Below are 27406 nucleotides of genomic sequence, written 5' to 3'. Positions count from 1 at the left end.
CCGATATTAGCTTTGACATTTTTTGGCAGCAGTGTAGGTCAATCAGAGAAGTAAATTAGATTACCGGGACTTAGAAAAATGAAAACATTCAACTCTCGAAATAAAGTCTAGATGAGTCTTACGGCCTCTCCCTTTTCCTAAATCCAACTACCTCTTACAGTTGGTATGGCTACTTCCACCTTTTCATGTTTTGTGTGTGCGTGCAATCTTTTTACTCTGTGTTCCATTCTATGCATCCGATGAAGTGGGCTGTAGCCCACAAAAGCTTATGCTCAAATAAATGTGTTAGTCTCTAAGGTGCCACAAGGACTCCTGTTCTTTTTGCGGACACAGACTAACACGGCTGCTACTCTGAAACCTCTAGCTTGTGCAGGTGGTCAGTCTAGAGCAGGGGTCTGCAACCCGCGGCTCCGGAGCCGCATGCGGCTCTTCAGCCTCCTTGTTGTGGCTCCTTTCGGCCTTGACAAAAGAAAAAAAAAAGAAAAAAAAAAGAATAACGGTTATTAATTTAATTTTTATTTATATATTATTTTATTTTTGTTTATTTTGTTGCACAGTTATCTTGGAGTTCGAGGTGATACTTTAACATCGAATTTTTAAAAACTTTTTATAATTTGTCAATTAAAATATGCGTCACATCCACGTCTATAGCCCTCGCCTTTACCTGCAGGCAGCTTCTTGAGTGTGCGACCCCCGCGGTAAGATAACCATGAATACATCCCAAAAAAGAAAAATCTCAGAAGAAAATAGAGAGTTTAATTCTGCATGGACAGATTCCTTTGCCTTCACTGCCAACGATGCTGGCTTACCTGTGTGCTTGATATGTGGCGAGAAATTAGCAAACAACAAAAAATGTAACGTTGAAAGACATTTTCAAAACAAGCACTCAGCATTTTCTGAAAAGTACCCAACTGAAGATGGGCGAAAGAGAGCGATTTCGGAACTACTACGGAAAGTTGAGCAGAGCAAACATACTTTCAAGAAGTGGATCAACTCTCCAAACTCAACTACAGCTGCTAGTTTTGTGGCAACTCATGAGATCGTAAGGAGGGGGAAGCCGTTCACAGACGGAGAATACATGAAAGAATCGTTCATAAAAATATCAGAGCATCTATTCTCCGAATTCAAAAACAAACAGGAAATTATTCAGAAAATTGAAGAAATGCCTCTCTCTGCAAAGACCGCCAAGGACAGGACCATTAAAATGGCAACAAACATCACCAGTAAGCAAATTGATGACATCAATTCAGCTTAAGCATATTCAATTGCCTGTGATGAGTCAAGTGATGTAAACGATATTGAGCAGACAGCACTGTTATGCAGATATGTGAACTCTGATGGGCCGCAGGAAGAACTGATTGAACTCATACCGCTAAAGGGCCAAACGCGGGGACAGGACATTTGTGAGGCTGTTTTGAGTTGTCTAAAAGCCAAAGGAATAAACACCACTCACCTGGTGTCAGTGTCTACTGATGGTGCACCCAGTATGAGAGGAGCACAGAAGGGCTTTGTGAATTTACTTCAAAAGTCGCTGGATCGAGAGCTGATGACGTTTCACTGCATCTTGCACCAAGAAGCACTGTGCGCTCAAACATTCCCCCCTGAATGTGTGGAAGTGATGAACCTCGTTATTAAGATAGTGAACAAAATAATTGCAAACGGGTTAAACCACCGACAGTTTTGTTCATGGTTAGATGAAGTCGAGAGCGCATATTTGGATCTCCTGCTGCACAACAGAGTTCGGTGGCTGTCAAGGGGAGACGTGCTGAAACGCTTCGCTGCTTGTCTGGAACATGTGAAAACCTTCTTGGAAAGCAAAGGCCTCAGCTATCCCGAACTGGGAGACCTCGATTGGCTGGAAAAGTTTTATTTCATGGTGGATATGACAAGTCACTTAAACACGCTGAATAAAAATCTCCAGGGAAAGGGAAGCACGGCCCTGCAGTTGCTGGAGGATGTTCTGGCGTTTGAGCGCAAGATGACAGTGTTTGCCAGAGATGTACAGAGAGGTACGCTCTCTCACTTCCCCTCCCTGAGAGAGTTCAAAGAAGAGAACAATCACATAAATTGTGATTATTTACACCGTGCAATTATGGCAATGCAAGCTGCATTTGGAGAAAGATTCAGCGAGTTCAGAAAGGAAAAAAACACACTGTCCTTCCCTGTCACACCGCTGGACATCGACCCATCCCTGCTGAACATATCCGCATTCACAGGGATAAGTCAGCCCGATCTTGAAATTGAACTGGCCAACATAGCGGATAAAGACTTATGGGTGTCCAAGTTCAAAAGCCTGACAGTGGATCTCGAAGAAGTTGCCCATCAGAAGGCCACTCTCGCTAAAGAGCACAAATGGAATGATACTGAAAACCTCCCCAAACCCGACAAACTTGTTTTTGAAACATAGAGTGCCATTCCCGACACGTATATGAACATGAAAAAGTATGCATTTGGAGTCCTGTCCATCTTTGGCTCAACATACTTATGCGAGCAAGTTTTCTCGAGCATGAACTTCATAAAGTCCAAATATCGCTCCCGCCTCACAAATGAGAGCCTACAGTCCTGTGTGAAGATCAAAGTCACATCTTACAGCCCCGACATAGGGAAGATCAGCATCGAGCTTCAGAAACAGAAGTCACATTAAACAGGTGAGAACACTAGCATTTAATAGGCTATTATTATTCAGAAAAAAAACATTTATTTCAGACCTGGAGCTGATGTAGTTTTTTATTGTATGTTCAGGTGCTTCGGTTGATTGCTGGCCGAGAAAGAAACCCGAAGAGGATGAGAGCACACTGAAATGGACTTGTCAAAAAACATTCCTAATTTTATGTTTACTTTTTTAAAACTGCTAAGCTGCAACTATATGTTTTTTTATATTAAAGTGGGCTACGTTTTATTTTAATTTTACACAAATACGGGAAGGACTCAAAAAGGCCTGCATAGTTCAGTGTTTAATTTATTTCAAAGTAGGCCTACACATGCACACTGCACTTCTGTTTGTTGTATTCTGTTGTTGTAACAGGTAAAATTTAAAAAAGATTAAAACTTTTAAAAGTTTATAAGCAGTGTTATGTTTTGCGGCTCCAGACTATTTTTCTTTAGTGGAAGAGGGAGCAAAATGGCTCTTTTGATAGTAAAGGTTGCCGACCCCTGGTCTAGAGAATGGTGCTTTCTGGCCTTAAATCTATGGCAGAGGTGCCCATTCAGTTCTGCCAGCTTGTTCTTTAGTATCCTGGGCATCTGAGGCCATCTAACCTCATACGAAGCCCAAATGGAATAAGCTGCTCTACTAACATAAGTTCTCTGTACTTTTAAAAAAATGGCCGTCCCAATATTGACGCATGCCATCGACAACGTGCCAGTTTCCTCACATTATACAAACGTGGCCATCGCTGCTGGAAGGAAGCCTTACAATCTGAAAGAGGATAAACAAATTTCATGAGCTAATGACATTCGAAACCAAAAAATGTCCACCTACTGTATGGAACCCATATTACTTTGATGACTTGGTTTTAAGTGACAAAACTACAAAATTAGCACAACTAGGGGGGCATGGATCAGCATTCACGTCGCACTCCCCGTCAGTACCTGCCCCAAGCTGGGGAAGCGAACGATCCAACCAGTGGACCAAATTCAGTGATGAATCCTGGTCACGCGCCACCTGCATGTTGCACATACACTAAGCAGCATCACAAACTAGATTTCACATGATCAAAGGACAGAAATGCCCCTTTTGCATTTCTTTCTGCATCAGCATTTAGTCTTCAAAACATCTCTGTTTTTCTTTGATTATAGTGTGGGCTCGGTCCTGCATTCTTATCTCAGGCCACACTTATTCTGTAGGCTTACGCCCAGACAAAGCAAATATGTTGGTTGGAAGAGAGCACGCCACACCCAAGGTAATACAAACATGCTATGTCCCTAAATAGGGAGTTGTTCCACATAATTTCCGATTACTTTCGGTTTATTCTACTTCCTTATTATAAAGCACTCACCCTTGCAGTCCACACTTTGCTGACTACAGCTGTTTTTGGCTGAGTCAGTCCACTAGTCAACAGGAACAGAAGGTGTGATTCTTCCAAAATGCTCTGCTATTGTTGGGCATAATATAGATCTACATATTTAAATACACCACTGGTCTGTATTCACTTTGATGCCTGTCACAGAAAGCCTGGCCTCACTCCATATGCACCCTCTTCCCAGATTTTTTCTGCATTCCTGTGCAGAAAAGGTGAAAACGCTCAACTTTCCCACCTCGATACACATGGCCAGAGTGAACAGAAAGCTGACAGATTGTAGACTGGATAAAAAAAATTCTACACAATTTTAACAGCACTCTTGAGCAGATCCAATAACTAAACTATTGTACAGAGGATAAGCGCAGCCAGGGCCGGCTTTAGGCCTATTCCCCCGAATTGGGCCCCGCGCCTAAGAGGGCCCCGCGCCCAGTGAGAATCCCTTCCCTGGCTGGAGGCACCTTTTTTATTTTTACTCACCTGGCGGCGCTCCGGGTCTTCGGCAGCACTTCGGAGATGGGTCCTTCGCTTGTTCTGGGTCTCCGGCGCCACTTCGGCGGCAGGTCCTTCAGTGCCACCGAAGATCTGGAGTGAGCGAAGGACCCGCCGCCGAAGTGCCGCTGAAGACTCGGAGCACCGCCCGGTGAGTACAAGCCCCACGTGGGTTTTTTTTATGTGTTTTTTTCTTTTTTGTCTTCCCTGCTGGAACCCCATCAAAACTGTTCAAATTGGGTACCGCACTTCCTAAAGCCGGCCCTGTTCCTAAGGGTAGGGCACTTGGAGCTAGGGTTAGAGTTCCTATGGGTAGGACACTTGGAGCTAGGGTTAGGGTTCCTATGGGTAGGACACTTGGAGCTAGGGTTAGGGTTCCTATGGGTAGGACACTTGGAGCTAGGGTTAGGGTTCCTGCACAGCATATGCTTTAAAAACCCTTATTGTTCAATTCTGAACAGATCGTTGCCAAACCAAAGGGTCCATCTGTGACCTAGACACTTTTGCCAACATTTCCAAAGATGAGTGCCTACCCTTCGGCCCATATTCTAATGTCCCTGCCACTTTTCAGATTGGAGCAATATCCCACTAAAACACAAGAGTTGTCCAAAAAAGAAGAAAAAAAAAAAGAGGTGAATTTTATAATGGTTAAATTATATTCTCCCCCTTCTTAAACACACACACACACACACACACACACACACACACCCCTCTTCACTCTTGAAAAATGCCTCAACCATTTTTGTTAAGGTTTCTGAAACAATTCACTCTGGGCCGTGAGCAAACAGGTAGACATTTGAGGGTACTTTGTTCAGTTGCTTGTATCTTTGCCAAATGGAAATACGTGCTGGATCTTCACTACAGCTAATGAAAACATGCCACCTATAATTCACTCCTTTCTCCGTCTCTTTTCATCTTTAAGTCTATGGTAACTAAAGACATCTAACCAACCATTAAAAATGGTTCACTGTACAATAATTTGAAGATCTGTTTTATTTTAATTAGTTTTACTATACTTTAGGCTTATATCAAATGCAAGTTATTTGGCTTAATACAGGAGTAACTGTTATACACAAGATCAGGCTACATGATCTAATGGTCTCTTCCTGGTTTAAAAATCTATTAATCTAGTTATGCTATAATAGGGTGACCAGGCAGCAAATGTGAAAAAGTGGGAAGGAGGTGAGGGATAATAGGAGCCTATATAAGAAAAAGACCAAAAAAATCGGGCCTGTCCCTATAAAATCAGGGCATCTGGTCACCCTATGCTATAAAGAGATGTGCTGGAATTCACATTAGAAACTTCTAATTTGTACCATGTATACTGGAATGTTTCCTTCTGGATGGAATGTCACACACGAGGTCTCAGTCCACAAACAAACAAATAAGGGACTCATGTCCCTTAGTGCAAGGAGCAGAAGAAAGAGCTTTTTGAGTCTTGTTATTTCTGCAAAGCACTTAAGCACATGCTGACATCTAGCCTTGTTGAGCAATGGACATAAACACTTGCTGAAGTGCTTACGTAACGCCCACTGGAGTTTGCTAATGTGGGGGTTCCCCCTAGACCTCTTCCACTTGGCTCCCCAATCATTCCATCTGACTCCAGTCTCATTACTCAGGCTCCTTTATTTGGCACACTGCAAAGCTACGCCAGGCTGGTCAGAGACTCAACCAAGGGAGGGTGGTGGGGCATAGGGGAAACCGCACCTCCAACATGACATGGTAAACCCCTTCTTTTATATACAATGATACATTTACAGTACATGGCATCACACATTTTGGGATTGGCTTGGAAGCACTTTGTAGGCACCAGTCCTCTGTCCATGCCCAGCTTACTCTTTATAGTCCAGGCTTGTTTGGTTCATTGCTGTCTTGCCCTTGTAAATGGTTCCCTGGGGGTCCCCTCCCCCTTATCTTAGCTAGTACAGATGTTCCATTTCCAGCCTGCTGATCCCTTCACATCCCTAATCCCGTCTCCCAGGAAACGAGGCAGCACCCGTGTCCAATTACTGAGGCCAGCTCCTGGAAGTCTGCACTGAGCCGCTAAGGGGTCCTGCCCTAGGGAGTACGAGAGCCCTTGGATACCATGTCCCGTGCTTGGGGTCAGGAGCAGTGCCAGAATGGACTGGGCTCTCCTGCGGAGATCCATAGGGAAGCTTCTGCATAGAGTTTGCTGGACCGACAAAGCCCCTCTGTGGGCTCAGAGACAGACTCGTTTCAGTTCTGAGCTTGGGCATGAGAGAGAGAAGCTGGGAGGCTCCGGGAGTGTCGGATTCACATTCGCTCCCACTCCCCATAAAGGGAGTCTGAGCTGCTGAGGGATCTGGTACATGGGTCAGGAAGTTCCAGACCTACAGAGCTGGACCAGCCTGGTTTTAGCCCACAAAAGTTTTTGCCCAAATAAATGTGCTAGTCTCTAAGGTTCCACCAGGACTCCTCGTTGTTTTTGCCGATACAGACTAACGTGGTTGCCCCTCTGAAACCTGAGAGTTAGCTGACACTGGCACAGGACTCCAGGCCAGCGACCAAGGAGAGGATCCAGGAGAAGACACTGTAAGAAGGCCCTTTTTGCTTAAATCAGCCCAAGTCCACAATACCACAGCACTCGTCTCTGGTCTCATCCTCAGCATACCGTCTGCCTGGGAAGGTGCCAGAAAGACTATGGGGGGCTGGATAAGCTGTGAAGGGTGGGAGATGGGGAACTGGTTGAGTAAATGTTTAGTACTTATTCAATAACCCTCACCCTTTGCTTGGTGCATCATGTCTTCGCAGGGGGTTGTGCTGATGTACTTTGTTTCTGGTGCACTAGGTTTTATACTCCTTGCCAGCAGTGGCAGCATTATCCATTTCCCCAAGGGACAGCACCCCTCGTGTCTGGGCACAGCGAGGAAGCCACCTTAAGCATCACAAGAATGAACCCAGGATCCAACTCGTGCAAGGAGAGGGGAGAAGCCGCTACAAGTAGCATGTGCCAAGGAGGAGACTTGATCCACACCTCGAAGAAGGAGCTAAATTTATCTACACCTAGCCCCAGTCAGTCAAAACAGGCTGAATTCTGGTCAGTTTTTTTGAAAGAGCTGGTTAAAAAGTTTCAAGTTATACATTGATCCCCGAGACCCCCTGCCAAAAGCTGTGTGCTTTTATAAATCACATTTGTCTCTCCATTGTTGCTTTGTGAATGATGCAAACCAGAAAGAGAAACTGGCTACCAGTAACACAGAAGAACCAGTGGAACCAGTTATACCGAGTCCTGTAAACTGCAGAGTGAACAAATAGAAAAAACAATCTTTGAATTTGAACTTTAAGTGTTACTTGCAATGTAGGAGGTAAAAATTCATGAAGGGACATCAGTAGTTCAAATTACACTCTTAATTTAGTAACCCAGCCTGCACACAAAGTAGATAATACAACACAGAAAGGACCAGAGCACAGCCCCTGCTTCCCATTAGTTTCTGTATTTGGTTTCCTCAGAATGTTATTTTCCCTTCCAAACAAGGTAGCCTGTAACACTGTGCCACCTGTAAGGAAAAATAGAACAGAGCCATTAAATAAATAGGACGTTACCAACATCTCCAACCCTTGGGTGGGTTTTCTCTTTCATAGCTAGTGCGCCACTGCAGTATCATCAGTATAACTTCAAGCTTCACTGGGTTTCAGCTGCTGTGCTGAGTGCGAACGTTATTTCCAGATGGGGAAACTAAGGCAGGGAAGCACAGGGACAAATGCTGCTTACTCCACCCCCAGAAGAGGATAACAAGGGGGGCACAATAGGAAGGAACCATTCCTCAGATGGGGCCATGTCATTCTTTCCCACCCAGCAAAGCTTGTATGTAAAGGCTACTCCTACGGCTAAGACTATCTCACCAATACACTTTGCCTTTTTAATGGAAAACCGGACAAGGCCAGCTGAGTGGCCAAGGAGCTGCACAAAGCAAAAAACAAGGTTGGGGAGGAAAGAGACCTTGTTGTAAAGAAGCTGTAGGGCAGCCAGGTTCAGCATTCAGGCAGCGCTCAAGGTATGCATGGTCCCCAAACCCATTCATTCAGATATAGCCTTGTCCTCCATTTTACGCCAGATCATTCTACTGCTTACATTAGCTGGTGACCTCTGTGGGCTCCGGTCCTGAAGGAGCTCAGGATGGCTGTGTTGTACTGCTCTTGGAGAGGTAGGCGCAATGGAACCGTGAGAAAGTGGAAGGAGATGGACAGCCAAGGTTCATGGGAGCAACAGGGGGAAGTGGGGGATGGAGACAAGGGGGCGGGGGGATGCCAGGTTGTGAGAACCAAGTGTGTAAAACCCAACAGAATCCAAACACAGTCCAAGGTGAGACACAGAATCATAGAATATCAGGGTTGGAAGGGACCTCAGGAGGTATCCAGTCCAACCCCCTGCTCAAAGCAGGACCAATCCCCAGACAGATTTTTGCCCCAGATCCCTAAATGGCCCCCTCAAGGATTGAACTCACAACCCTGGGTTTAGCAGGCCAATGCTCAAACCACCGAGCTATCCCTCCAGAACAGTGCGTTGCAATCGCACTTAGGGAAGAGGCTGCAGGGCAGGGAAAGCTCTCCCCGCTCCGGCTCACTAATGCTCCTGTTTCCCTCACTGTGGTACTTATCCTGCCACTATTGCCATAGCGTCTGAGTGCCTCAGTCTTTAATGTAACTATCCTCACAACAGTCCTGTGCGGTAGGTCAGTACTATTATTCCCATTGGACAGATGGGAAACTGAGGCATACAGAGACGGGCTTACCCAAGGTCACAGTGGAAGCCCTAAGCTAGTGCCCTAACCACTGGATCATCTTTCTTCTCTAGTTGGAAATCGTTACGGGGCTTTTATTTAGATTTAACACCAGTGCAGCAGCTCCGAGTCTCCAAACATTCATATAACCCTAATAAATAGGCAACCTCATACTATACATCCTTAAGCAATGGAAGTGAGAATGCCATGTGACATTCCACGCACTGATCTAGAAACCCCTACTAATAAAAAGAGCCATATGCGACATGATGAGAGTGAAATTAATCTTATTTCTTTAGGTAAACGCTTGTGCTCCATTATAGCGGAAAGCTGAGGATGAGGAATTGAAACATGAATTCTCAGAAGATGTCAAATATCAGAAGGGTAGCTATGTTAGTCTGGATCTGTAAAAGTGACAGAGTTCTGTGGCTCCTTATAGACTAACAAACATATTGGAGCATGAGCTTTCGTGGGTGAATACCCACTTCGTCGGATTCACCCACGAAAGCACATGATCCAATATGTTTGTTAGTCTATAACAGGGGATCGGCAACCTTTCAGAAGTGCTGTGCCTAGTCTTCATTTATTCACTCTAATTTAAGGTTTCGCGTGCCAGTAATACATTTTAACATTTTTAGAAGGTCTCTTTCTCTAAGTCTATAATATAGAACTAAACTATTGTTGTATGTAAAGTAAATAAGGCTTTTAAAATGTTTAAGAAGCTTCATTTAAAATTAAATTAAAATGCAGAGTCCCCTGGACTGGTGGCCAGGACCTGGGCAGTGTGAGTGCCACTGAAAATCAGCTCACGTGCCGACTTTGGCACCCGTGCCATAGGTTGCCTACCCCAATCTATAAGGTGCCACAGAACTCTTTGCCGCTTTTACAGAAAAAGATGGAGGATTTGATCCTGATCTCACATCAGTTTGATACCACATTAAAATGGAGTGACTCCTGATTAACACGAGCACAATAGCCAGAAGATTTTGACCTGAGCAAGAAGAGAACGCAATACTTTAATGGGGAGATCGGGATAGACTTTAGAAACATGATGAAGGAAAAAGCCACAGGATCTAGCATGACCACAGCCTAGGCATGAAGGGAGTAGATGTAGGAGTCAAAGTTGATTCCCAGCGTAACGAAGGTAGAGCAGAGCATTGGAAGGAAAGACGAGCTCAGTTTAACATAGTACCTCAATGAAGTCAATTGTGATGAGAACAAAATAGCATGAAAGCCTTATTTTCAACAAAGAGGCACAACATTATCCTAAACACACACCGCTCGGAGCAGCGCCTCACACCACTTAGCATTACAAAGTGAACCTACTTTTAAACCTGATGCTGAAAAGTTGCCCATTTTCTCTGCATAAAATCAATCATAAACATACTGGGGCGATGGCACAATGCCTGGAAGAATACAGGGAGAAAAGTCAACCGAGCACAGCACAAGCGCTATAAAATGTGCAGATTTCAGCTTGGGCAAAGAGCATCATTTAATTTAGACACTCACTAACAGGGAAGTTGCTGTGCCAAGATGTGGATTTGCATAAAGTTACATCATCATCTACTATCCTCTTTTCGGAGGGCTCAAAGCACAATCCCGCTTCTGAAGAGCCCATAATGGGATGCCAGCATATCCGGCCGCGGCACCAATTTATTCGGTTTTCATCACAGGAAAAGCTGACGTGACCAAGATTTAGTGCTGGTGGAAACAGTATTTCCAGGGACAGTCGTGGCTTGGGCAGTGATGGAACCATGGTGAAACCTTGTTGGAAAGGGACAGGGACCCTCACAGCTAGATGCATGCTTGGTGCTTGTCACCTCAAGTCTACATCTCAGGTCAGCTGGCCACATGGTGTTGAGTTCCGTGACCCTGAGTTAAGCATTTACACTTGCTAAGCCCTGAAAATGCAGTACACAACACAGTAAAAGCCCTTAACTTCTAGGAAGCACTTGATGGCCACCCATACTCATATTGATTGTCACCTATCAAAAGGATTCATCCCTCGGTAACCCACCGGACTCTGTGTGAGAAGTGGGATGCATTCCCCGCCAGGAATGAACTTTTATCAGGGAGCAGTGGGCTGCCTATCAACACTGCACAGAGATTTCTTCCACCCTCACCCACTGACCTTTCAACCCCTGCATCTTGCCACCACACTTGTGTTTAGATACACCTGGTATTCACAAGATGACACTGTGCCCCAGTTGGCGACAGTGATTTGGGGAGGCCATGGCTAGCTGCTTCTTGGAGAGGAGCTGCACATCCCTACGGTTTGGAGTGCTGCTACTGTCCTTGCTAAGAAGGAAAGAGGAAGCAAAGGTCAGAGCGGCACAAACAAATATTCATTTTATTAAACCTTACTTTTGAGTCAACAAAATAAAAAAATCAGATCATAAAGCCAAACTATTTTCATAGCCTGGCCTCTGAATCCTCTCTCTCTCCTCCTGCTGCTGCTTATTCTCGCTTTCAGTCACATACTCCTCAGTTACCACAATTGTTCAGTGAGCAGAGAAGTATGATGTCACAAACTGAGTATTACATGATCTCAGGTGGAGAATGAATACAGAAATATTAACTCATCAAAACCAGAGATAAATAACGCAGATAAATAACAGGGCAGAAAAAAACATGCCATATGCCCACGGAATTGGTTCTGAAGGGAACGTTTTCCAGAGTTAACCGTGCAATGGGAGATCCTACACAACCCACAAGACAGACAGACAGGCCAGAGAAGCTCCAAGACCATATTCAGATCTAAGCCCACAGCTCAAACTGGTCCCCCTAATACAGTGAAGTCTCTGCAGTAGGAAGTTTTGATTTAGGATTTGCATCACTAGCTGGCAATATTACTGGGCCTTGGTTTTCACATACACCTTTCATCCAGAAAGGCATCCAGCCACCCACATGACATCTAAAAACCCATGCCTGCAAAACTACACAAGTGTGTATAAGAATTCATCAACCCAGCCTCCCAAAGAAAATAGAATAGAGATAGCTGGATAGTGAATAGAAATAGCTGGAAAATGAAAACGTTGCCCAAAAAAATGGTTAGTTCCCTTTCCAACCCTGCAAAACAGAATTTTTTTCCTCAAAATTTCAAGTTTCCTTCCCCTCTTCCCTTCACGCTATTGAGTGTGATAAGATAGTGACCAGGATGGGGGCAGGAGTGGTTTTGTTTTAGGTAAAAGTGTATTTCTTATCCAACTTTGAAAAGTTATAGAAGCAAAAAGTCCATGTTTCATTTTTCCTTTTGCCATCGATATTTCCAAGTTTTGAAGAGTTCAAATGGAAATAAGAGAAACGGAAACAGTGGGGAAAATACTATATCTTCATTGGTGTCAAGTATCAGAGGGGAGCCGTGTTAGTCTGGAGCTGTAAAAGCAGCAGAGTCCTGTGGCACCTTATAGACTAACAGACGAATTGGAGCGTGAGCTTTCGTGGGTGAATACCCACTTCATCGGATGCATGTCAAAGTGGGTATTCACCCACGAAAGCTCATGCTCCAATACGTCTGTTAGTCTATAAGGTGCCACAGGACTCTTGGCTGCTTATCTTCATTGCCACATTCAGAGACAAAGGAAAAAGAAGGAGGGAAATTCTGAGAATTTTTTTTTTTTTAAAAACCAATATGGAGAAAAATTATTTTGGAACATGAAAGACTTGTTATGCACTTATGTGCAGAACATTTTTGTTTTGATGAGAAATTTTGGGTCAAAAAATGTTGACCAGGTCTAAGTACCATAGTATGAGAGGAGGTAGCATTACATAGCCATCTAGAGTGTGCACTGGAAGCAGAAGCGGCACCAGGGCTTTTGCCACCCTAGGCAGCAGCGCTCCTCCTCTCAGCATTCTGCGGCGGGGGTCCTTCCGCTCTGTGTCTTCGGGGCACTTCAGCGGCAGGTCCCAGAGTGAGTGAAGGACCCGCTGCCGAATTTCCAGAGCAGAAGGACCCCCGCCGCTGAATTTCTGCCAAGGGCAGCAAAATGCCACCCCGCAAATCCTAGGGTCACCTAGTGGAAGGGCCAGCCCAGACTGGAAGAGATGATGTCCTTCAGGATCTTGGAAACCAAGAGCAAAAACCCAGTCAGCGACTGTACTGGAGGGAGTGAATAGCCCAGACAAGCCACGTTTTTACAATCATTGTTTTCTGAATGTATCTAATGACCAGGCAAACTGAATTATAAGCATCCAATTTTCTAAGCACTCTGACTAGAAACTTGATTTATATTACAGATTCAGAGGTCTGGTTGTTCTGACAGAGTGGCTTGCATGTAAAAAGGGATCAGTGTCTTGTTCCCGTACAGTGCGTCATTTCACATGCGTCACAGCACTTAATCTCGCTCCAACAATGAAAATATCAAGACACCTCCTCCCACCAATTAACGGGGTTACACCTAGCAGCCTAACATCAAAGGCTCCAGCTAACTAACACTTAATAATAATAATAATAATAATAATAGGAGATATACCAATCTCCTAGAACTGGAAGGGACCTTGAAAGGTCATCAAATAGCCACTGAGCTATCCCTCCCCCTGGAATACTTTCTTCTAGACAGGAAGTAAAGCTCTGCACACCTCTCTCAAAACTCTATTCTCAACTTCATTTGATAAAAATCTATGAAACACAAAAAGTGTGCATCATTCTGGGAATTGGAGCAGTCCAGTGATTGGGGCATGGAGTCTATTCCCAGCTCTGCTACTGACCTGGTGTGTGACCTTGGGCATGTTACTTCACCTTTTTGTGCCCATTTTACCTCCCATTCTCGGTCCTGTCTTTTCTATCATAAGAATTCCTCTTGCATTGCACTCGTGGCCATAGAATTGGAACATCTTTATTAGTGCACTAAGAAAATGGAACCAGCATCTGTCATGTGTCATTGGATCTCGTCATCTCTCCAGGAAGAAAGCTGTGTGTGCTATATAGTGTTTTGGTTTGTTTTTCCCCATAGGTAAATGCTGCTCTCTGCTCACATTAGAGGAGGCCAGGTTTAAGCACATGTACCTCGCCCTTGCAGGGAGTAGAAGGTGAGGAGATGCGTGATGATCCTTAGCTCCTGTTTGCAGCAATGCCCAGGTCTGGCCCCTGAGAAAACCGTCCCCCTCACAGACAAGCTTCACCCTTACATTAAAAAGTTCCAACGTGCCCGAGGAGCAGAGTTGTCTGCTGCGTTTTTCATCCAGAGCTTCAGGCGAGTTTAGCTATTCTGGGCTCAGGTCACTGAGTGCTGGGAAGATAAAGAGATACCTTTACACAGGCTTCCCAGAGAACACCAAATTAAGTTCGGAAGCAAACAGGTTTGAGGCGTTCATATGGCCTGGGTTGCGGAGGAGTGTTCTGTTCTGGTAGGAGTTTTCTAAAGGCAGAAGACTTCATGCCCAAGTATATTCCATGGCTGTTATCCAGACAGGAGGTGATACACCTATGTAACTGAAGCCAGGTCATCATCCACCAGGCTACGATGGAGTTTCCTAACCAAACATATGGTGGAAAGTGTTACTCAAACTCATGGATACTGTTATGTGAGAGTTTAACATCACAAGGAATCCAGGAGTCTCCTAAGCTATGGAATGCACTGACCAACTGTGGGTGTGTACCTTCCAACAAAAGAGATTGCACTGTGGCTGGAAACTCTTCACACGCTTTCCTCTGCCCACCAGCATCGCTTCTGTAATATTTGGGTTCTTCATCCATGAGCTGATCTCACCCAAGCACTGAACCTTCTAATGGAATGGCTGTATGTGCCGAAAGATGAGTAGAGCTCGGTCATCTGCATATTACTAGACTTGCATCCATGTGGTCTGACCAGTTCACTAGTGGCTGCATGTTGATACTGACTAGGATGGGAGTGAGAATTGGTCCTTGTGGGACTTCCCTAGTGGGAGGTCTAGTGGTGAAGGTGCAGTTTTCTCCATCCACTGATATCAAGAGATATATCCAAGGTCAGAAGAGACCATTGTGATCACATACGTCTGACCTCCTGTTTAGCACAGGCCATAAAATGTCTCCACAATAATTCCAAGAACAGTTTTTAGAAAAATATCTACATAAAAATCGCCCACTTCACATTTCTGTGCGGGTTCCCCTCCGGTTGTTTGTGATCAAAATAGACAAGACAAACAACAGGAGGGGAACCCGCACAGAAATGTGAAGTGACTTGCCCAGTGTCGCACAGCAGGTCAGTGGCAGAGCTGGGGACAGAGCCCAGGTCTCCCTACTCCAAGTCCAGAGCCCTAGTGACTAGATGAGATAAGGAAAGGTGAACATCTGCTGAAACTGAAGGCTGATGAGTAAGGCCCTGTGCAAATCACCATTGCACAGAAATCATGAAATTACCCCCATTACTGTGACTTCTCAGCCGTGGGGAGGTGGAAGCTGGCATCCCCTCTTCTGCCTTTCCACTGCTGGAAAAGTCACAGTATTGGCTGTTTGTGGGGCAGTAGCCTGAGGGGGTGGGGGGGGGCAGCAGGCTGGTGGGGGGAAGGGTGTCTCACTGCCCATCCTCCAGCCCAGCCCCTGCAAGCAATAGACATGGCCTGGGCCAGAGCTGAGCACAGAGCAAGCCAGGGGCCTGCTTCCCCCGACCCCAAGCCCCAGAATTGAACTGGCCAACAAGCAGCCATGGCCTCAGCAGGGTGCTTCTGCCTCCCCTCTGTGGGAAAAGTCTCCGCTGTTCGGGGAGAAGGGGGTCTCGGAAACTGCATATGAAATTCGAACACCCATGACGCTGCTGTGAATTTAAAAAACCCTCGATGTTGGCAGGGCCTTAGCTCCGAGGGACACTTCTGTAGGCTCAGGGAATTCGGCTAGCACTTCCTTATGGAGTTGTCACACGCACATACCCGTCATGCATGAACCACACTGGGCATATTAAAGGAGATTTAATTGATCTGATCTTCTGTTGTCAGTTGTATGGGACACCGACAGCTGAAAGTGAAACCTGCGTGATAGATACCAGCTGTAAAGCAAAGTCTGCTGTCCCAGACATTACTGGAATCTCTGTTCAAAGCAGTCAGTGCTGATTGCTTTATGGAAACATTTAAAATAGCACTAAGCGTTAACCCCTTTAACACCACTTTAAAACCCCTGGTGTCTTCTGCACCATGGGGAATGTCAAAGGAAGAAACATATGGCCAGTCTGGTGGTGCTGTTAAAAGCCACACACCACTGGAAGAGTTAAGAATCATTAACAGGATTAGAACTGGAAGACACCTATCATGAGGTCACCCTTTGAAAACCACTGCAGGATTGATCCCTAGAGTCTCTTTAAGATGTGAGACACTAAATAGGACCAAGTGAAGAAGGAGGATTGAGAAAACGGAAGCAAAGAACTGTGGCTCCGAATGACTGACTTGGATAGGTACGATCGCTCTGAGCCAAAAAATTGTGGGAGTGTGTTGTAATAAATTGGCAGGACCAAAGTTCAGCCGGCATGAACTGGCCTACCAGTACTACCGTTCCTCAGACCCTGCTCCATGACCATTGATCATTTCCTTTAGGACACAGGGAACAGGTACACAGAGTAAGTTACCCTAAAGTAAGGCCCAATTTACCTAGGACTGAGGCCAAGGGGCCATGCCTATCTTTGCACATGCATTTCCACACTCACTTGTGAATTCGACCTATATTGGTGACCTAAAGAAAAGCTCTGTGTAGCTCAAAAACTTCTCTCTTTCACCAACAGAGGTTCGGTCCAATGAAATCTATTACCTCACCCACCTTGTCCCTCCAATACGTTAGTATTGTTGTGGAAAAATTGACCACACCTTTGATTTTGGGTCAGACACACAAGGCACCTTTATTAATACCGATATGCATAAAGGGAAGGTCAACATGGCCCCACACAAAGAAGGGGGGTTGCTGCCTTGTCTTTAACAGATTTTCACCAAGCTTATAAAGGCTAAAACCACAAAGCATAATTACACATCACACACATTATACTTTATTAACTCCTCATTTGGCATACTTTCTTACTTTTAGCGAGCCTGTCACTGCCCCTCACCATCTAGGGTTTTTTCCTGTTATTGTGCCAAATGTGGTTTTCGTTGGTAGTCTGCCTGCCTTAAGACCCCTCCTTTGCGGTTGCATTGGATAAGGCTCTTGTCGCATTCTAGCTGAGCTTCCCTCAGTTCCCCTTTCTCTGGTTTCTTCATCACCCCCCCCCCCTGTGCCCCTGATATAGACAAACAAGAAGTTTGCAGAAGTTAACCTTTGTCCTATATAGCAATTGGGTTTTGCTAACAGGCCTGGGCCTGAAAGGCAGGGGTTAGGATGCAGTCTGCTTCTGACCCTATAGGTGGGGGTCTGGCAGCTAACTCAGCTTGGGGCAAGCAGGACCCCTTAAAATCCCTATTAGTATGTAAGTCAGGAATTTTGAATTGAATGAGTTGCTAATTTGTGCAATTTTATTGCAAGTCTTGCAATACCTGGGGTGTTTTTTTTTAAAGCCTCAGCTTCCAGAGTCCTGTGATTACATGAGAATCTCAGTTTTCATTTAAAACGGGGGGGAAAAAAGTTACTAGTCACTATGCTTGCAGAGAAAAGCTTGGGAAAAAATGTTACTTGAGAGACCTAAAGACTCCAAAACCAGAAGACAAAACAAAAAAAAACAAACCCAAAATGTAATTTAAGCCAATCATGATTTTGAGACCTTGGGATCGAAACACTGCACACCTGTCCTGGCTACAGGAATGCCATGTGCAATAGCAAGTACACACACACACACACACTTACTTTTCTACTTACTAAAAAACCAGCCTCATGCATTTTCCAGCCTGGTCAGTGCCGCTTTTGTCGAATCAGCTGCCCTTCATGACCTGTGTAATACCAAAGAAAACCTCACTCCTGACACGCTGCTCTGCCAGTCTAATTGAACCAGAGCAGCCAATTAAGCAGCAGGGACCCTATAGGAAAGCTCACAGCTGCCCCTGGAAATATTTACATCTCCAGTGGGAAAAAAATGTCATGGTGGCCAGGTGGGAGCCCATTAGTGCACTGAATAATTAGGAGAATTTGCCCAGCACACAGACTGCCTTCTCACAAACGCCTGGTGGAGTAGGAACTCCAGGAGGGTGGTCAGTGTAAGGGAGGGGAGCAGAGAACACAGAGTGTGGGCACATTCCTCCCTGATTATTATGAGGACACGCATGGGGGCATTTCATTCCAATTGCAGACTGCGCTCGTCCAACCTGGATACCTACCACAGTCACTTCCCCGGGCATGAGTATGAGAAATGGAAGATCCTGGCTCAGACAAGCACCTCGACCTGGGTAGGCTTATCTGCACTATGCTAACCTCCAGGCAATGCAAAGCTGGGTTAGAAATATTGCAAAAGCAAGCACTGCTGCTGCTCAGCAGCGGCACCAAGAAGCGCCAGCTAAGCCAAGACTGCAGCTTCTCCAACGTGCTTCAACCCTTCTCTGTCAGGCTTAGGGGAGTTCCAAGTGCACGCCAGTGAAAAGGGTTAATTAAACTTTTCCAAAGATAACTCAGTACAGATCCCATTGGAATCGGGTCTGATTTTCTCACCATCCTTCCAGAATGGGATTTAAACAGTTGTGCTGCAGGGTAGATTGAGAACAACTGTAGCTCGGGGATAAACATGGGAACCCAAAACTGCTTGTGTGGTGTGGGCAGACAAACCAGATGTTGAGATGGGAAAAAGCCTGGCTTCCCCATTCCCAGAAACATTATACCCTTTTCCCCCCTCCAAAAGCTGCAGGACCCTTCAGAGCAGAGACCAATCCGCTTCATTCTGTCTTAATCCATCCCATAGGGGGTATTTGATTACAACATAGCCAGAGCTGCATCCATCCAGATGTGACATAACTCTCAGCAAGTCAATACCCATGAGACCTATCGTACCATGCGGGGGAATTGCTCTGCTATGCAATGCTGCTCAGCAGTACAATTGCTACGTGGGGCTACTAACCACCATAGGCGCCAACTTTCCCCAGTGCCAGTGGGTGCTTGCGCCCACCCCCCCACCCCGGCCCCACTCCGACTGTACCCTTTCCCTGCCCCTGCTCCGCTCCCATTCCAACCCCTTCCCCAAAGTCTCCACTGCCTCTCTGCCCCTATTGGACCCCTTCTCCAAATCCCTGCCCCGGCCCTGCCTCTTCCCCGAGCACGCCGCGTTCTCCCTGGCTCCCAGCGCTTGCCGCACGAATCAGCTGTTTTGGGAGACAGGGAAAAAGCAGGCACGTGGTGCGCCCAGGGGAGGAGGCAGAGATGAGCTGGGGGAGGGGCGGGGAGCTGCCGGTGGGTGCTAAGCACCCACCAATTTTTCCCTGTGGGTGCTTCAGCCCTGGAGCACTATGCTAGCCACATATAATGCAAGATGATGTGCAACAGGCAAATGCACCAGGATCAGCAGCCCTGGCTATCTGGGAATATACTTAGTGAATACTGAAGTTGCTCTTCATACATTTTTTCAGGTCCTGATGAGTACCCAATGTTTTGAAACAAATTAAACCTTCACTGGAGTACCCGATTTGTTATCCCTATAGATAGCCACAAAACGGTAGCAGAGCACAAATTATCCCCCTCCGAACTCTTCACCACTAACACAAGCTAGTACATTGCTAATTAGACAACACTGCCAATATGAATGTTTCCGGGTTTCACACTCGGAACCACTAATACCATTCTATGCCTCAGTATTTGAATCAAAAGTGATCTTAGGGCTTGTCTGCGCTTGAAAATTAATTCTGATTCAGGTAGAGTGTGAATTTAAAGTGCAGTAGCTATTCTGGAATAACTCCATATGTGGACACTCTTATTATGGATTGGATTCAAAGTAGATTAAGCTAAACAAGAACAAGGATCTCTGGTTCTTCAATAATACTGTCCACTCATGGAGTTACTCTGGCATCGTTATTCCTGAATAATTATTCTGGAATAATTCCAAGTGTACACAAGTGTCAGGATATCAGCAAGGGCAGTCAGGGCCAAGGGGCAGAGCTGGAGTGAACCTGAGGAGTTCATAGGTTCCAGGCTGGGTCAATACCAAAAGTTCAAAGTATGAGTCAGGAGGCAAAGTCCAAATCTAGCTGAGGGCAAAGCCAGGAATTCGGGAGCAGAAATGACCATGGCAGCTACAAGAGATCTACACTGTTGCCTGAACACTTCCTGGAATGCCCTTTGGATTTATATCAGGGTGGTGAGCCAATCAGGAGCAAGAGGCTACAGCTTGTCAAACCCTTGAGGCAGAACTTCCCATGGTCAGTGTCCACAGCAAGTGGTGGGAAGTGGAGCACAAGCTGGTTACAGCTGCTGCTGGGTGGCAGCCTGGAAGTGTCAGCTACCTGTAGGCCTGGGTTCTAAAATTGTGGAGCCTTACAAAAAGCTTAGTCTTTGGAAACACAAGTAGGATAACAAGCTGTATCACACCTAGAGTAACCAGGTCGGGGTACAGTATGTACATCTTCCAGCTGAGCACCTCACAATCATTAAAGAAAGTTATCCTCCACATCTGAAGTACAGATTGGGAAACTGAGGTGTGGCAATTATATGACTTGCCCAAGGTCACAGAGAAGACTAAAAGAGCCAGGAGTCGAACCCAAGATGAGATATGGTCACAAATTGCAAATAATGAAAAAGTTTGCAAACAGATCTTATGCCTTTGTGCTGAAGCTTGAGAATGAAAGAGGGATAAGCTTGTGGAATACGTTATTTGCTACAAATAGATAGTCCCCCAGTTCTAATCAGGGTCATCATTTAATTTTAAAGTACATCTTGGAAACTAGTAGAAGGATAAGATCTAAGGCATGATGCAAGTTAGAGGAACCAGGGAAAAAACTATTCCAGTCAAGCTATTCTTGTCTTGTTGCAATACGGTCTTTTCAAAAACTCAGAGCAGTTTTACAGTAGAATGAATCGTAGGGAGCCAGATCACCTTTGGTTTGGGGTGTCTGAGGCAGGATGAAAAAGGAGAGAGAGAAAAAAACAGGTGCATGATCCAAGACATCCACTGCATGGACAGTGGCATAGATTAGGGCAACTGTACCTATATTCCCCCTCTGCAGTCCAGCCAGGGCACTGCTAGGTTTCAGGCTTCCCAGCCATCACCTCTCGAGTGGAGACCCACATCTCACTTCCTTCTGACTGGGGTATTTCTGGGCTTCACAGTGCCCTAACTATACTGTAATACCCCAGCAAGAGACCCTGCCTACTTTGTCCTCAGAGTAACACTGCAATTACCCACTCCTATAAGGTATTTTAGTCTTAAGGTAAAAGCACTACAAAGAAAACATTAAATACCATAAAAAACTATATACATGCTAATCATCTCACCCCAGCCCTAACAAGGGCTCTAGCAGAAGCAGTCCTTAAACCCACCCCACCAAGGGGTTTCAAGTTCATCACAGCTTCAGCTCAGAACAAGCACCGTGTCTTATGAGGCCTCAGTAGGCCCAGTTCTTCCAACCTTTCCCCAGAGATTGGGACCCTCTGGGGACCAGGGGTCCTGTCCGTTTGCTGGATAAGGAGGAAGACCTTGAGGCTCATTACTCAAAAATCCTCTCGGTGTCTGTTGGTCCCTGGAGAATCCAGTTTGAACTAGTATATGAGAAACAGTCCAGGGGTGGCTTCACTTGGCTGGTAACCAGATGAATTATGTTAGCTTCCCCCTGCTCCTGGAGGAGTTGCATACAATTCCACAGTAACATACACAATTGCATTTTTAACACAATGGACCCCAAAGGTATCAACCCTAATTCAATAAGGTTTGTCTTAATTCAGTTAAGTTTACCTTCCACTCCATATATTTTGTCCAGAATATTGTCAGTCTGTCACAGACACAGCTCACCACCCAAAAGACTGAAGTCCAGAAAGAGTTTTACCTCTGAAAATCACATACCCCAAGATACAACTGTGGAAGGCTACAGAGTAACAAAATCATTGACATTTCCAGTCATTTTGGAGAACCTGTTTCCTTCAGAACAACTCCCTGCAGGGACAGACCTTGAATGAAAATACTGCTTTACTCTAAACAGAACGAGAGCTGGAGTGGCAAAGACTGGTGACAATAGCTATTCCAGGGTGGGAAGGGTGACTCCCCCTCCTCGCCCCTCTCCACAAGAAACCTTCCTGATCAACTTTTTGTCAAAATGGATACATTGCTGCAAAATATTTCAGTTTTGATAAAACTACATTTAATAGGGGAAAGTTTCATTATTAGTTTTTACAACCAGCTCTACTGACAGTGCTCAATGTGTCTATCAGCAAACTGCAATTAAATCAAGCTGGGCCCAAAATTTAGCAGTGCCGAGCTGAAAATTCTGAACACAGCTTGTCCTTGTTCACAGTCACGGTCAGCATGGTCATAGAACCCAATCCCGTTTCCATACAATGAAATGTCAAGCCCATAAAGGGAAATAAGCTGAAGCCACTAAGTTTCTACATAGTTTTGCCACCAGACTAGATGAACAGTGAATTCTGTACCATTTTAACAACAAAGCATAAATCAGCCTAGGCTCACCAGGGTATCCAAACGCCTTCTAGGAGTGGGAAAAGAAAAGAAAAAAAATGTTCCAGCACCTTTTGCTGTTTGTGTCCAAATCAGCCTCTGTAAGAAGACATGGAGCTAGCCGAATTTAGAGTGGTTTCTGATCTCAGTGTAAACATTCCACAGGGTTCTAAAAATAAACTATTAAGTGCATAGGCCAGAAAAAGAATTAAGCCTCCAGAGACATTACTAGTTCAGGAGCTTCTTTTAAAAAGACTTTGAATATTTTACCATTTCTAGACTGAAGAGTCTTGTGTTTATCAGGAACACAGCTGCAGAAGATGGAAAAAAAATGCATGAATTGATTCATCATAATTCAACATTGAGTATATTGCACATTTTAGATTTCTGGCATGATCAAGCCGGCCTATTTATTCTCAAGTGCTACCATTTATTTATAGTACTGTCCCAAAGCAGTAGGTTCTCCCCTCCCCTAACCACTACCAGCAGACTCAAAGGCTGCTAATACAAAATAAAATGGATACTCCCCATGTTCCGAAAAAAATCTCAGTTTAAGGAAAAAAGGGGGAAAAAAAGCAAATTATGGAAATACTTGGGGGTGTTTGAAAACGCCCCCATCTCCGCCCTCTGCCGCCCCAGTCTCTGCCTCCGCCTCTGGGGGGGTGCCCTGGGGGGCTGGGGGGGGGGCTGGCAGGGGGGGGGGGCAGGGTGCTGGGTGCTGGTGGTGGGGGCTGGTGGGGGCAGGGGTGTGAGGAGGAGGAGGGGGGAGGGCAGGGGATGGGAGGGGGGTTGGGGGGGGGGGGGGGTGGGGGGGGGGAGGGGGGGGGGGGGGGGAGAGGGGGAGGAGGGGGCAGCTGAGGGCTGAGGGGAGATGAGATGCAGGGGGGGGGGAGGGAGAGGAATGGGGGGGGGCTGGGGGAGGTGGGTGAGGGATGGTGTTCATGTGGGGGATGTGGGGGGGCTGGGGGTGGGGGGGGGGGGGGGGGGAGGGGGCTGGCTGGGGGGCTGGGGGTGGGGGGAGGGGAGGAGGGTGGGGGCCAGGGCCTGGCCAGCCAGTACTGGCAGAGGGCAGCAGGAGGGCAGGAGGGGGCAGCACAGCAAATCTGCTGGGCTGCTGGGGAGCCAGGCAGGCAGAGAGGGCGCGGAGGCGCAGGCAGGGCAGGCAACACAACGCGGCGGCGGGGGAACACGCGCGGAGGGGGTGGCAGGCGGGGGCTGGGGCCTGCTCCAGGGGGCGGCGGCGGCGCGGGGACCTGCGCTGGGGGGTGGGGGGGCAGGCAGAGGGGGGGCGGGGGGGAGCTCCAACTATTGCTGGAGCAGGGCGCCCAGCCCTGAATATTGCTGGGGCCCGGGCCCCACACAAATATATAACCTGCCGCCCATGAATACTTCATCTCATTTGTAAGCTCTCAGATACAATAGCAATTACCTGCATTGAGATGGTCTGCCATGAAGGGTTGCCAAGAATTCAGGCAGTAGCCTCTTCACCTCATTACATTTTCCAACAGTACAAAACATTCCATGAACAAATTTGTGTTTAGATCCACCATTTTATAATTATGCAAAATAACCTAACAGGGTTTATTAATGATGCATGGCCATGCTGGAAGTTATTTATATCACAGTAGCATCTAGGGTATGTCTACATTACCCACCAGATCGGTGGGCAGCGATCGATCCAGCAGGGATCGATTTATCACATCTAGTCTAGACGCAATAAATTGACCCCGAGCGCTCTCCTGTCGACTCCTGTACTCCACCGCCGCGAGAGGCGCAGGCAGAGTTGACAGGGGGAGCGGCAGTAGTCGACTCACCACGGTGAAGACACCTCGGTAAGTCGATCTAAGTACGTCAACTTCAGCTACGTTATTCACATAGCTGAAGTTGCGTAACTTAGATCGATCCCCCCCACCCAGTGTAGACCAAGACTTAGATGCTCCAGCTGAGATTGGGTTCTATACATATGTGCAGTAAGATTGTCTACACCTGAAATTGTCTTGCTTTTTAAACTATATGGGTGTAGTTAAAGTAGTACATGTCCCTCAATGTTGAGGCAGTTACATTATATAGTTACAGAAGTGCTTATGCTAGCATAGGTAGTCCCACATGGGAAGGGGAATACGCTCTAAGGGTATAAGGTACCTTTAGAATAGCAAAATTGTGTCCAAACTAGGGTTCTATCAGTACGACTATATTGGTAAAAATCACAACCCTAACTAAACTAATCACACTGATACAGGAACTGTGTAGACCAGGCTTTAGAGAGAGTCCCTGCCCCAAAGGGCTCAAAATCTAAACAGACAAGACAAATAACCCCATCTCGCAGGTAAGGCACAAAATGTGATTTCACCCCCAAGATCACACAGGGATTCAGTAGAGCTGGAAATTGAATCCAGATCCCAATCCAGCACCTTACGCTCAAAGTCATCCTTAATTGAGGATTGCGCTATTCCAATGTGGGGCCTGATGTTACTCCCATTGAAGTAAATAGCAAAATGCCCCTTTAACTAAAACTTTTGCAGATGTGGACTTTTGGTTTACAAATCTTTCCTGACGCCCCTGACGTCACAACATTCTGTGACACTAACGTGGCAATTGGGGCCGGGGGAGATTTTGGTTTTGTGAATGCCGTGTTGCATTTAAACCTCCGTTTTGAATGTAGCCTTTAGTACGGCTTTGAGTGATCGCTCTGTAGCAGGAGCTTGACATCTAGTGGAGAGACTGTCCAGAAAGCTGCGACTCAGCAACGAAGGGCCCTCAGCAATGAATGGCTCTACCTTAGCGGCACAGATGATTTTGCAACCAGTAAAGCCATTGCCTCCATGACTGTTTACCTAGAAGCTGAAGTGGGGTGACCAGATGTCCCGGTTTTTTAGGGACAGTCCCAATATTTGGGGCTCTCTCTTAAATAGGAGCCTATTACCCCTCGTAACCTGTCCCAATTTTTCACACTTTCTATCTGGTCACCCTAAGCTGAAGGGAGGGGACAACAGGGGAAATTCCCAAACAGAAATGCAGGAGTAAGACATCAGCCCAAGCGGGGAAGAAACGCTGCCTGGCCTAGTGACACGGACCAACCCCAGGACCTCTCAGGGGTGGTGAGGACACTGAGGGCGACTTCAGCGTGGAGTTCATCATTTACCATAGATCTGTGATTCTCTGGTGGGTGGAGGTTAAAAAATTCCTGGGCTAAGTCTGTGTTCATTGCTTTACAGCCATGTTGTCCCTGAAAGCTGTAACTATAAGAACCTGAGGGACTAGAATGTGGGATCATGCTGGTTCGGGCCCACTGACCCATCCACATTGCCTTTGGAAGCTCATGCTGAGTTTCCACTGGAGGACTCTGTGAAGATAAACACTGCAGGAAGTACTGCCCAACAGGGCCTGAGTGGCAGCCCCCCACAGCCCACTGATTGGCTCTGCTAGTATATAAACCAGGAAAGCTCCAAGGGGCGCTGTCTGCAAAATGATGCAGACCGCCTGCTTGCTGCCTCTCCAGAGCTTGCCACGCGGCGTACCCTAGACTCCAGCTTCTGACCTGCTTTGTCCCCAACTCTGCTACTCCCCCACTGTCTGTAGCCTGCTGCCTGACCCTGACTTCCTGGTATCCTGTCCCAGCTCAATCCCAACCCTGCTACTCGACTCCTGACTGAAGCTTAGTAACTGAGCTGTGTGCATACAAGCCACCCACAGCCTGGCCTTGACAGTACCTAGGAAAACAACACTCCCCCAGCCAGGTGGGCTCTCAGATGTTTAAGCAACTGGGGGCTCAGGAGGGCTGGGTCACTGGTTCTGGAGTGCTGAACACAAGTGGGTTAATAAAGGCATTTGGCATTAACGGATTCCCTTTACCTTCACAGTTCCCCTTTAACTGTGCATCTGTTAGGAAGTCACCGGTGAAATGCTTCACTTTGTGTTAACCCTTAGAAAGCCGGCTTGTTCCCAAGCCTCTGACCCCCGGAGACTGGTTGCATTGGAGGGAAGCACAAGTGCGGACGCCTGCCTTGTGTAAAAATCTTAACTCGCTCCCCTGCTCCCAACTGCTGGAATCAGTGAGTTGCTGCTCAGTTGTGAAGTGCTCCCACGGAAACCTGCTGCTCCACTCCTGACTCATGCTGATCCTCAATCCATGGATGAGCAAAGAGCAGGAGTCAGCCAAAAACATGCATCTGGACATTTTGGGGACCCTACTGGGGAGCAGGAGGCAGAGCACAGGCAAGGATCAGGAGACAGTCCAAGGAGAAAATTGGGTTCAGGTTAGAGTGGAGGAGGGCTGAGGAAGTGGCTGGAGCCTTGATCTATTGGGGAAGGCCGAAGGAGATGGAGGGACATTAAGAACCTCTTGAGAGGTTTATATTCATCTCACATGGTTAAGCTAAACAAACAGGCATTTATTTCCATTATTGTAAAGAATATCACCCTTTTGTTAACATATGGGCTTTAGTCTGGTGCTCGTCTCCATAGCATCCAAGCACCTCCCAGTGACAGATTTATCCTCACCCCAATTCTGAGAGAAAGAAAGAAGCTCCCTAAACAGAGGAATTAAGCTGCTTGCATGACATACAGGAAGTCTGGCAAGAAAACCCAGATCTCTAGCACCTGGCCAGTGCCTTAATCACAAAGCCATCCTTCCCATAGTCATTAGAGCTGCAGCACACTAGTTGTTTGCACTGCAAGAGCACCT

The 27406-nt window shown here is 46.4% G+C and overlaps 1 long non-coding RNA gene across 1 annotated transcript in view; it reads right to left on the bottom strand.

Annotated features, from left to right (window-relative positions):
* Positions 1-7922: 7922 nt before the first annotated feature.
* LOC120406814 overlaps positions 7923-27406 on the bottom strand; it is a 51398-nt gene continuing 31914 nt past the window's right edge. The window contains exon 3 of the long non-coding RNA XR_005599605.1: positions 7923-8029. This is a non-coding gene — a long non-coding RNA (uncharacterized LOC120406814). The remainder of the gene's footprint in view (positions 8030-27406) is intronic.

Source organism: Mauremys reevesii, linkage group 5 (assembly GCF_016161935.1).
Source record: "Mauremys reevesii isolate NIE-2019 linkage group 5, ASM1616193v1, whole genome shotgun sequence".
NCBI classification, from domain to species: Eukaryota; Metazoa; Chordata; order Testudines; family Geoemydidae; genus Mauremys; species Mauremys reevesii.
Note: the sequence above shows the minus strand (reverse complement) of the source record. Positions and strands in the feature narration are given on the sequence as shown.